The sequence below is a fragment of the Rhinoderma darwinii genome, chromosome 3 (genome assembly GCF_050947455.1).
Source record: "Rhinoderma darwinii isolate aRhiDar2 chromosome 3, aRhiDar2.hap1, whole genome shotgun sequence".
Lineage (NCBI taxonomy): Eukaryota > Metazoa > Chordata > Amphibia > Anura > Rhinodermatidae > Rhinoderma > Rhinoderma darwinii.
The window spans coordinates 33,548,070-33,561,189 of NC_134689.1; positions in this window are offsets into that span (position 1 = coordinate 33,548,070).

Genomic DNA, 13,120 nt, shown 5'->3' on the forward strand with positions numbered 1-13,120 from the left:
TACCATTCCAACTGAGAAAAGAAGCCCTACAAGGAGGATCGCAACAAAAATATATACTACTGAAGAAACGAAATACATGACTGACTTATTTTTAGAATTTGAAGATTTTAGTAAAGCGGAACTGATGCATAATCTAGATGCCACTTTTTTAAAAATGTATATCACAGAGAATCTCACCCCTAGAGGTTTAAGATTACCCTTTTTATCAGCATTCCCTGATGATACACTCTTTTCCTTAGAATGGAAAGAATACATGTCCACATGCTCTAGAGGTATGATGGAGCGACTATATAATAAAAGAACATCGCTATCTGACCATTTTTCCAAACTTCTCAATATCACGTGGGTCAAGTTAGAATTATACAAAAAACACCAAGATTTCCAAAAAATAGAATTATCTATTAATAATAGATTGTTGAAATTGGAGAGAGATGTAATCGAAAAAAAAGCAACTAAATTTAAACGTGATAGACAGGATTTTGCATGTCAATCAATTGACAAACCCACTACAGAATCCCTAGACAAAGAACAAAACAAACAGTCAACTCTATATCATCATAATCGACCATATGGAAATCCTAGGATTAATAAAAACATAAGTACAAATACAAAAAGATATAGTAGGTACACCTACAGAAGAAATACTAATACACCTCAACAGGAAAATGTAGAGACCAATAGAATCTATAAAAAATATAATGAAAACAAAATGAAGGATTATAGTCATCAGAACATAGTAAGGCAAACAGATCATCACCAAACAATAAAGAATACGGAACCATGGATTCCACCCAATATTAATTTACCCCCACTATTTCCTAAAGCTACTATGGAAACAGCGCATATAGATATGTCACATCATTCTAATTCAATAGATAACACATTTTTTACCACACATGACTCACCTGACGGTATAAATACCACTTTCCGTTGGATAGGCACTCCGGTCCACACAGGTAGTCGCCCAGAACCGACTTTTTCATCACCTTTGATACTATATCTCAATGACATGGATAGACCCACCGCAGATCCTATCACTCCTGAAATAGAGACATCGAACTCTACAATAAATAGCACACTAACCAATATATCTTTTTTAGAGTTCCCCCCAAGTTCGAACATCAGTCCTCAAACACAAAAATCCAAGACATCACCCCCTATAGGGAATCATGTAATCACAAAATATTTTCAAGCCCTCCCAAATCAAATGCATCTATCCAGATCTACGAAAAGAAAAGAAAGATCAGAGGATGCAGAGGGGGGAAAAAAAGAAACCCACAAAAAAAGCAGGGAGGATTAGAAACCGACTTGCAAGAATCTATTGAAATTGAGAATATACATGAAAAATCCAGTAATGTGTTTAATTTATCACAATATATACTCAAAAAAGGAGAAATAGAGTTACTATCTAAAGGCTTGTCGTTTTGTCCCACACAATCAGCTGATGAATTTCAACTTTTTTTAGATTTAAATAATTTTATTAGAAAACTCACATTGCAACGTAATTTTTCTATAGAAACAGGGAAATCCAAACAAACGGAAAAAGATAATAGTGTAGAAGACCCATATACACATCTTGAAGTCAATGGAAAATCGAGCTTCTACCCACTGCATCATAAGGGCAATTTTTTAGAAACTTTTTATATATTAGTGTCAAATGAATTGAAAATAATCAATAAGAAAAAAAGCGTACCTAGCCAATGTAATCTTAATAAAAGAGAGAAAAAATCACTCAAAGACCTTCAAAATAATAAAAATATTGTAATAAGATCAGCGGATAAAGGAGGAGGAATTATAATACAAGATAGAGAAACTTATATCCAAGAAGCTGAGAGAATACTTTCTGATAAAAAATATTACGAAACAATAACCTCTGATCCATCAGATCAATATGAAAAAGAATTTTCAGATTTTATAAAAATTAACTTCGAAGAGGGCATTATAAATAAAAAAGAAAAATCATTTTTAATGACAGCAAATCCGGAAACCCCTTTTTTTTACCATCTACCTAAAATTCATAAAAATCAAACGAATCCTCCAGGTAGACCAATAATATCTGGTATCAATTCCCTGACAAGTCAGCTTTCACATTATATAGATTTACATTTGCAAAATCTAGTGAAAAAATTACCATCGTATCTGAAAGACTCTACGAGTCTGATCAGAGAATTACAAGGATACAGCTGGAATGAAAATTACGTATTGATAACATTGGATGTGACTTCCTTATATTCGAATATCGATCATACTCTTGGATTAAAGGCCATACATTTTTTTTTAGAACATGGAGGTATACTCCCGAAAAAACAAAATGATTTTCTATTAGAAGGATTACATTTTATTCTCACCCACAATATTTTTAAACATAATTCTAAATTATATAAACAGATAAGGGGCACAGCTATGGGGACACGAGTTGCCCCTAGCTATGCCAACCTATTCATGGGGCATTTTGAATCAATACATATAGAGAATGCTCATATATATCGGAATAAAATTGTCTATTATAAAAGGTATATTGACGATCTTTTTTTAATCTGGTCTGGTACTAGGGAGGAAGCGAACAGCTTCATAAATATTTTAAATAAGAATACGTGGGGAATACAATTTACACAAAATATATCAAAAGAAAAAATAATATTTTTAGATTTAGAAATCAGTCATTCTGATAATAAATTTTTAACAAAAACACATTTTAAAGACACAGATAAAAATAGTTTTTTAAATTTCAAAAGTGCACACTATAAAAAATGGATAACAAATATCCCACACAGTCAGTATAGGAGAATAAGAAAAAATTGCTCCTCAGTGAATGGATACAAAGAACAATCCAAAATCCTCAAAGCAAAGTTTGAGGAGAAAAAATATCCTCAAGATCTCCTTAAACATGCGTATCAAAAAAATTTAGATACATCTCAAGAAGCATGCCTTGTAGAAAAAGTACATATAGCACATAACAAAGATATTTTAAAGAAAAGACATTCAAACAATTTTATTACAACATTTAATAAAGATCATAATGTTATTAGAAGTGCATTGCAAAAACACTGGAATGTACTTTTAAACGATCCGATTTTAAATAAAATTATCCCTATAAAACCAGGGATAACATTCCGTCGGGGGAGAACTATTAAAAATATATTAGCACCTAGTAGGTTGAAAACGAATATACCCACCTCTACCCAAGATCATTATTATAAACCGGCAGGGATCCATAAATGTGGAAAAAGAAACTGTTTGTGTTGTTTTAATATTAACAAAGGAAAAACTCAAGTTACATCAAATGTAACACAAGAAATATTTGAAATTAATACTTATATGAACTGTGAAACTGATTATGTAATTTATATGATTGAATGTGAGTGCGGATTGCAATATATTGGAAGAACAACTCAGACACTAAGAAAGAGATTAAATGGTCAACGCTTTAATGCAAAAAACGGTTTTCTCAAACATAGCTTATCAAGGCATTTACTATATAACCATTCATCTGATTTTTCTAAAATAAAAATTTCCCCAATCGAACAAGTAAATGTTAAAACACACAACAGAATCTCTACCCTGAATAAAAGGGAGTCCTTCTGGATATTTAAATTTGGGACCTTGAGCCCAAACGGACTCAATGAAAAAATTGATCAAGTGTAGTTTGAACGATCTATTAAAATACAATGACATCTGTATTAAAAATGATAGGATAAGATTGAGTGTGATACACCTGCAAAGAATAAATAATAATGGGAATATTTCTCTTCTTAAAATTAAATATATATATATATACATAAAAAACAGGAGCGCCTGGCTCCCGACAATTAGATTCAAACGAACAGCAATGAAACTAGAAGCATTTTTTACCAGTAATACAATTATCTTAGTTAGAATAAAGGATAGCATCAAAACTATCAAAAAGAATAAACACAATTATCAAAGAAACTAAGAGTACTCACACTGTCTGTCAGCGGCGAGAATACGCGGACGATGATGATTTCTTTGAAATATACGGTCACCTGCATGTGGACATATGTGTATATATATATATATATATATATATATATATATATATATATATATATGTGTGTATATATATATATATATATGTATACAAAAAATCAATCCTCTTTTACACTAAAGCTAAGAATATCTACCATTTGGCAGAAAATAGTTGGTTAAAAGGTAGAAAAGAGGAGAAATAGCAATTAAGAGAAAATCAGTCTGAGGAAAAAACATACACACACCTGTGCTAAAACACCCATGATGAACCTTCACCTTGCCAGTTTAACCTGGAAGTGAAGCATATGATACAAGTATATAAGATGATGTATTGTAACCAAATTTATATGCCTGATGAAGACCACAGTGCGTGGTTGAAACGCGTTGCAGCAATCAAATTTTATATTGTTCTTTTTTAATAATAAAATCGTTGAAAATACACCCTGACGATTTTGTGAAGATATCAGTACAATCCACACCTGAGCGCCCGTTCAGAGGAGCAGCTTTTTCTTCCTAATCTGCATTACTTCAAAACCGCAAGGAGAGGAGTTCCTGACACGAATTCACCCCATGCGGTTATGGCTCCAGAGGCAAGCACAGTGTGATCAAGCGTGTACAAGCTACAAAGTTAAGTTGTGCTGGCGACATTGCACAACTCACCAAGGTGAGCTCCATTCATTAAGTTACTCAATATCTTACAAATACCAGAACGATATCACCTTAGAGGAGCGCCGTTTTTTTCTTTTTTTTCTTTTTTTTCTTTTTTTTCTCTTTTTTATCCCCCCTTTTTATCATTAGAACACTGGAGTGATGGTTGATGAAAATGGGCCTCTATACACCTATGTAGATATTGCATTAAAAACCAGACATTTGCAGCTAGAATAGTCATTTAGCACATTAACAATGTATAGAGTGTATTTCTGATTAATTTAATGTTATCTTCATTGAAAAAAACTGTGCTTTTCTTGCAAAAATAAGGAAATTTCTAAGTGACCCTAAACTTTTGAACGGTAGTATATATATATATATATATATATATATATATATATATATATATATATATATATATATATATATATTGCAGGGTTTCCTTTTCTTTTTAACGTCGTTTATCACCGGTAAAATAAATAAATATATATATATATATATATATATATTTATAGTACATATTGTTAAGGTAGTGAGGAGACCAAATATGAGGGAATTATTTACCTTTACATGGTTTCTAGAAAATAAAATATACTTTATTTTAAAAAACAATTGTGTTTTGTGTCATTTTTATTTTTTTATATTTTTTTACAAATCTTACTTTATTTTTTGCTATGGCACTTTAGTTATTTACTTGAATTATTAACAAACGATAAATATGTAAGCCAGAATATTGTGTCTGTGCATAGAAATGTGCACAGGCATCTGTTAGGGCATGCCTCTGGCATGTAAGCATTTACAAAATATATAGCCACACCCCCCTTGTACTATGTGTGATCACGTTTGATCACGGCACTAAAACGATTACCTGCCCGGAACAAGCTATTACTTTATATAACTGTATTATCCTATAAAAGACCATAGGTGGTAATATTAAAAGGTTTACGTCAGTTTTCATAAGGGTTTATGCATAGTCGCTCTTAAATTCGTGGTGTTTTACTTCTCTTGACACTTTACGAAAAGTAATGAAAAGTGAGAATAGGGGGTGGGGTTTAGTGGGAGAGGGCGGGGCCTCCTACGGAACAACAGATTTAGTATAAACTGTCAAGAAACTGGATTAATTAATGGCACAAATCAGACCTTAGGCATAGATTTGCATTTCTGTAGCACGGACAGCCAAAGATGTGCCAAACTTTTTAAGAAGTGTGCACCTCTTAATAAATTTGGCACATTTTCCAATGACTTAAATTAGGTTAAGACTGGCATTTGAAAGGCCAGCCTTAATTTATTTTCCCCCAATGGATCTATAAATAATCTGTACTTTAGTCTCCATTGTCTTTTATATGCGCAGAATACAATTCCTTAAGAGGTGATTGGTCAACTGAAAAATCACCAACGAGGCAAAATTTCCAAGTTACATTTGTCTTTGTTGTACTTTTTTTTTTTTTAAGGAGAATGCATTTTTCTAGGTAGAATCATTCATAATGCTGAGTTTTAAGATACAAATGGGATCATTGTGACAAATATATCATCCCATCATCCATATAACTATACAAAGTAGTAAGATACTAAATATAGCCACATTACGTAAACTTCAGGTCGAGCTATTTTTCTTACAGTCATTTCAATTTCTCAATAAAACTTTATGGCCAACAACAAAAATGATCCATGTCAAAAATTTGCAATGCAGCAAAATCATTTTTGGTTCCAAGGATTCAACTTCTTTCCATATACGTATTTTTACTTAACATTTTATTCCAGAGAGAAACACTTAAAATAGAGTATGTTATACAACCCTAATTCTAAAAAAGAGTATAAGGATGCCAAGTACATTCTCTTCAGTGTGACATAAATTAAGAAAAGATTTCCTCCAAAAATGGTGTGAGATATATCGCCCCGGGCTTTATAGCTAGAACACAGGTACGGTTGTTTTATTCCTGGTGATATAACATATATCTTATCCATAGTCAGACTGATTAATACTTAATCATAAATCATTTATTAATAAATGCTGTTGTATAACAAAAATAAAAAATTTATATATATTTTTTTTAAAGAGGAAAAAATGTTTATAGACAAAAAGTTACAATCTGTACAGAGGCGTATGCAGTATAGTATAGGCTTGCAGTGGGATGCTCAGTGCCAGGCAGGAGCCAACAAGCCACTCTGCCATATTCAGGGTATTTAGATATCGGGCTAGGGCAGTAAACCGAATCTTTGCCCCCGTGAAGGAAAATCTAGCTACGACTCAGATCTGTAAATACAAATGTTTAAAAATGATACCAATAATTTACAAACATTACAAACATTATAAATTATTTATGCCGAACATAAGATTGATTTGATCCATGAAATCCAAGCAAATTACAAATATTCCTCTTCAAGTATCGCACACTCAGAATGTTGAAGTTAATCAACCTGGAATTAGGTGTAATTTGCAAATGGCAGGTCGTATATTGTTCACTTACATTTTTAATATGAGGGATTAATGAGCAAACATGGGTCTGGAGAAAAGTTTCATTATAGTGCTTAAAGGCACAGTACAGGAGAACTGTATTTTAACTTGGCATAGCATATTTCACACTTATTTGTTATTATTTCCATTGCATTGTAAATGTAGGTCACATCACTTATCTTCCAAATAAGCAAATGTTATAAAAAAAAAAAACTTCGATATTGCATATCATTTTGTCATAGAACTAATTCAATGCTCAAGGCAAAACGGAGAGTGATTTTTCATGTTTTATGAAAATGTGTGGAGAATGCAACAAATATTATTACATAATCAGGATTTGACATAACTATATATTTCCAAATTTTAAATATTGTTCATGTATTTGGCAATTGCTATCATATTTCACTTATATATTTTTTTTTTGTATTTCATGATCAGACTATAAAAAGAACAACCAGGAGAACACTGGGACTAGAGAAAATAAGGGAAAAAGGCTTTTCAATATGCTTAAATGGGGACGGGGAGCATTTCAAGGATTCTGCCCTTCAAGACGTGGCTATTTTAGGCCTTGAGGACGCAGCAATTCTTTTAATTCTCTCATCACTGCATTCCGACGGTCATAACTTTTTCCTTTTTCCATCAACGTCGCAATATGATGTTTTTTTGTGGGACAAATATTTTTGAATGGTACCATGATGGGACACATACTGTATAATGTATTAAAGAACTGTTATTAGCTTTTTTCTGGAGGGTACTGGAAAAAAAATTAAAAAATTCTGTCATTGTTTTTTGGGTTTCCTTTTTACGGCTTTCACTGAGCAGTAAAAATGACATGTTAACTTTATTCTATGGATTGTTAATTCTATGGGTTGTCAATTACAGCGATACCAAATTGATATATTTTTTCCATGATTTACTACTTTTGCACATTAACCCCGAAACGACCGGCGTATAGTCGGCCGTTCAGGGTGGTTCTTCTGAAGAAGAACTTTCCCCGCATCGTGCGGGGTGCTGCTGCAACCCGGGCTGTTAGTAACAGCCTCGGGCTTCAGGGCAATGATTGGAGACTACTAGCAGTGGTCTCTGATCATATTTAACCCCTCAGATTCGGTGCTCAATAGCGAGCGCTGCATCTAAGTGATTTTAGAGGGAGGGGGCTCCCTCTCTCACCCCACTGGCATCCCGCATGCATCGCGGGGTGCCGATGGGTTCTATGGCAGCCTTGGGACCTAACAAAGGCCCCCAGGTCTGCCTTTAGTAATTCCCAGGTGCCTGTCAGTTTTACACTGACCAGCAATAATACACTGCAATACCGAAGTATTACAGTGTATTATAATAGCGCTCAAAAGTTTGCACAGTAAAGTCCCCCAGTGAAACGAAAAATAACGAAAAAAAAAAACACTTTTTCCTTTTACAAAATACTTTATTATGAAAAAAAGTAAAAAGTTACTCATATTTGGTATCGCCGCGTACGTAACGAACCCAACTATAAAACAATTACATTATTTAACCCGCACGGTGAACGCCGTAAAAATATAATAAAAAACAATGCCAAAATTGCTGTTTTCTGTTCATCCTGCCTTCAAAAGAATTTGATAAAAAGTGATCAAACCGTCGCATCTAATGCAAAGTGGTACCAATAAAAACTACAAGTCATCCATACAGCTGCATCTGTCAAAAAATAAAAAAGTTATGGCTCTTAAAATATGGCGACACAAAAGCAAATAATTTTGAAAAAAAATGTGTTTTTACTGTGTAAAAGTAGGAAAACATAAAAAAATCCACATAAATTTGGTATTGCCGCAACCGTAACGATCCGCTGAATAAAGTTATTATGTTATTTATACCACACGGTAAACGGTGTAAAATGAAGACGCAAAAAATTTGGCGAAATTTCAGGTTTTTTCCCAGTACCCCAATAAAAAATTTATTAAAAACTTAATCAATATATTATATGTACCCCAAAATGGTGCTATTATAAAATACAACTTGTCCCGCAAAAAAAAAGTCCTTATACAGCTATGTCGATGCAAAAATAAAAAAGTTATAGATCTTTTAATGCGACGATGGAAAAACTTACAAAATTGCTCGGTCATTAAGGTTTAAAATACCTTTGGTATTAAGAGGTTAACCCCTTCCCGCTCCTTGACGTACTATTATGTCATGGCAGCTGTATCGTTCGCGCTCCATGCCGTAATAGTACGTCTCGGGAGTAACGGCCGCTTCGGCCGTCCTCCCGACACATACAGGAGCTGTGACGCTGCTGTCTTGTTCAGCAGCTGTCACAGCTCCTACAGCGGGGACCGATCGCTGTGTCCCCGCTGATTAACCCCTTAAAAGCCGCGTTCTATAGAGATCGCAGCTTTTTAGGGGTTAAGCTGCCATCGCCGGCCTGCTACGCGATAGCGGCCGGCGATGGTGACTATGGCAACCGGACACCAAACAATGGCGTCCGGCTATGCCATAGACGGAAGCCTAGTGGGTCCTGACAACGTCAGGACCCACTATGCTTGCTGTCAGTGAGTAGCTGACAGTTCTAATACACTGCACTACGCATGTAGTGCAGTGTATTAGAATAGCGATCAGGGCCTCCTGCCCTCATGTCCCCTAGTGGGACAAAGTAATACAGTAAAAAAAAAGTTAAAAAAAGATGTGTAAAAATAAGAAAATAAAAGATTTAAAAGTAATAAAAGTAAAAATCCCCCTTTTTCCCTTATCAGTCCTTTATTATTAATAAAAATATATAAACAAACAAATAAACTATACATAATTGGTATCGCCGCGTCCGTAACGGCCTGAACTACAAAATTATTTCATTATTTATCCCGCACGGTGAACGCCGTAAAATAAAATAATAATAAACCGAACCACAATCACAATTCTTTGGTCACTTCACCTCCCAAAAAATGGAATAAAAAGAGATCAAAAAGTTGCATGTACCTAAAAATGGTCCTGATCGAAACTACAGTTCGTTACGCAAAAAATAAGTCCTCGCACGGCTTTATTGATTGAAAAATAAAAACGTTCTGGCTCTTAGAATAAGGTAACACAAAAAGTGAATGATTGTTTACAAAATATATTTTATTGTGCAAACGCCATAAGACATAAAAAAAAACTATAAACATCTGGTATCGCCGTAATCGTATCGCCCCGCAGAATAAAGTGAATATGTCATTTATAGCGCACGGTGCACGCAGTAAAAAAAAACGAAAAAAAAACAATCGTACAATTGCTGTTTTTTAGTCACCACGCCACCTAAAAATAGAATAAAAACTGATCAAAAAGCCGCATGCACCCCAAGAAAACTACAATGCATTCCTCAAGGGGTCTAGTTTCCAAATTGGGGTCACTTTTGGGGGGTTCCCAATGTTTTGGCACCACAAGACCTCTTCAAACCGGACATGGTGCCTAATAAAAAAGAGGCTTCAAAATCCACTAAGTGCTCCTTTGCTTCGGAGGCCGGTGCTTCAGTCCATTACCGCCCGAGGGCCACATGTGGGATATTTCTCAAAACTGCAGAATCTGGGCAATACGTATTAATTTGTGTTTCACTGATAAATCCTTTTGTGTTATAAAAAAAATGGTATAAAGAGGATTTTCTGACAAAAAAAAAATGTACATTTCACCTCTACTTTGCTCTAAATTTTTGTGAAACACCTAAAGGGTTCATAAACTTTCTAAATGCTGTTGTGAATACATTGAGGGGTCTAGTTTCTAAAATGGGGTATTTGATAGGGGTTTCTAATATATGGGCCCCTCAAAGCAACTTCAGAACTGAACTGGAACCTAAAAAAATTAATAAATGAGGCAATACTTCGCTTCTTACATTATACTGATAATGAGCCGTGCCCACCCCGAGATGACCCCAGTTTTGACCGTTTGTATAAACGGAGACCCCTATTAGACCGTTCCAGTGCCCGGTTTTCCCAAGCATACACCCCCGAGAAGTGTATTTCTATTGATGGGTCCCTGGTACATTTTAAAGGGAGGGTTCAATTCCGCCAGTACATGCCGGGTAAGAGGGCAAGGTATGGTGTGAAGATGTATAAGCTGTGCGAGAGTGCATCAGGGTATACCTACAGGTTTAGGATATATGAAGGAAAGGCCACCCCCAAACCAGACTGCATCCTGGACTACAATAGGTACATGGGAGGGATGGACTTGTAAGATCAAGTCCTGAAGCCGTACAGCGCCATGTGGTGTGGTATAAGAAGCTGGCCGGGCACATCATACAGATGGCATTGTACAATGCGTACATGCTACGTCGATGTGCAGGCCAGACGGAAACTTTCCTGGAATTTCAAGAGGTGATTATCAAGAACCTAATCTTTAGGGACCAAGAAGGGGGGGCACCCAGTACTTCTGGAAGCGAGCCCACACGCATCGTACCAGGGCAACACTTTCCAGGAGAAGTTCCCCAAACTGGCAAGAAGGGAAAAAGTCAAAAGAGTTGCAAAGTCTGCTATAAGAGGGCGATAATGGATGACACAATATATCAATGTGACACGTGTCCCGAATAACCAGAGCTCTGTATGAAAGTGTTTTAAAATTTATCATACATCCCTTGGTTTATAATTTACCCCAATTTTACTTACCCTGATGCACTCCACACAGCTTATCCCCCCTCGTCTTTCCCCTCTGAGCCCTGCTGTGTGCCCAGGCAGCTGATAACAGCCACATGTAGGGTATTGCCATACCCGGGAGAACCCACATTACAGTTTATGGGGTGTAGGTCTCCGGTCAAAATGCTCACTACACCTCTAGATGAATGCCTTAAGGGTGTAGTTTTTAAAACGGGGTCACTTCTTGCGTGTTTCAACTGTACTGGTACCTCAGGGGCTTCTGCATACATGATTTCGCACTAGAAAATCCCCAGTAGGCCAAATAGTGGTCCTTTCCTTCTGAGCCCTCCCATGGGCCCAAACGGCAGTTTATCACAACAAATGGGCTGTTTTGCGGCACTCAGAACAAATTGCGCAACAGAATGGGGTATTTTGTTTCTTGTGGAAATAAGAAATTTTCAGCCAAAACTACATATTATTTGAAAAAAATTATTTTGTTTTCATTCCCAGCCCAATTCAAATAAGTTCTGTGAAAAAACTATGGGGTAAAAATGGTCACAACACCCATAAATGAATTCCTTGAGGGGTGTAGTTTCCAAAATGGGGTCATTTGTTGTGGGTTTCTATTGCTTTGATACCTCTGGGGCTCTGCAAATGCGACATGGCACCCGAAAACCAATCCAGCAAAATCTGTACTCCAAAGAACACACAGCACTCCTTTCCTTCTGAGCCCTCCCATGGGCCCAAACGGCAGTTTATCACCACAAATGGGGTATTGCCGCACTCAGGACAAATTGGGCAACAAAATGGAGTATTTTATTTCTTGTGAAAATAAGAATTTTTGAGCTAAAATGACATATTATTGGAAAAAATATATATTTTTTTAATTCCCAGCCCAATTCAAATAAGTTCTGTGAAGAAACTATGGAGTCTAAATGGTCACATTACCCATAAATGAATTCCTTGAGGGGTGTAGTTTCCAAAATGGGGTCACTTCTGGTGGGTTTCCATTGCTTTGATACCTCTGGGGCTCTGCAAATGCGACATGGCACCCGAAAACCAAACCAGCAAAATCTGTACTCCAAAGAACACACAGCGCTCCTTCCCTTCTGAGGCCTCTCATGGGCCCAAACGGCAGTTTATTGCCACAAATGGGGTATTGATGCACTCAGGAGAAATTGGGTAACAAAATTGAGTATTTTGTTCCCTGTGAAAATAAGAAATTTTGGTAAAAAATTACATCTTATTGGAAAAAATGTCATTTTTTTAATGTCACAGCCCAATTGAAATAGGTGCTGTGAAAAAAACTGTGTGGTGAAAATGCTAACAACAACCATAAATGAATTCCTTGAGGGGTGTAGTTTCCAAAATGGGGTCACTTTTGGTGGGTTTCCATTGCTTTGATACCTCTGAGGCTCTGCAAATGCGACATGGCACCCGAAAACCAATCCAACAAAATCTGGACTCC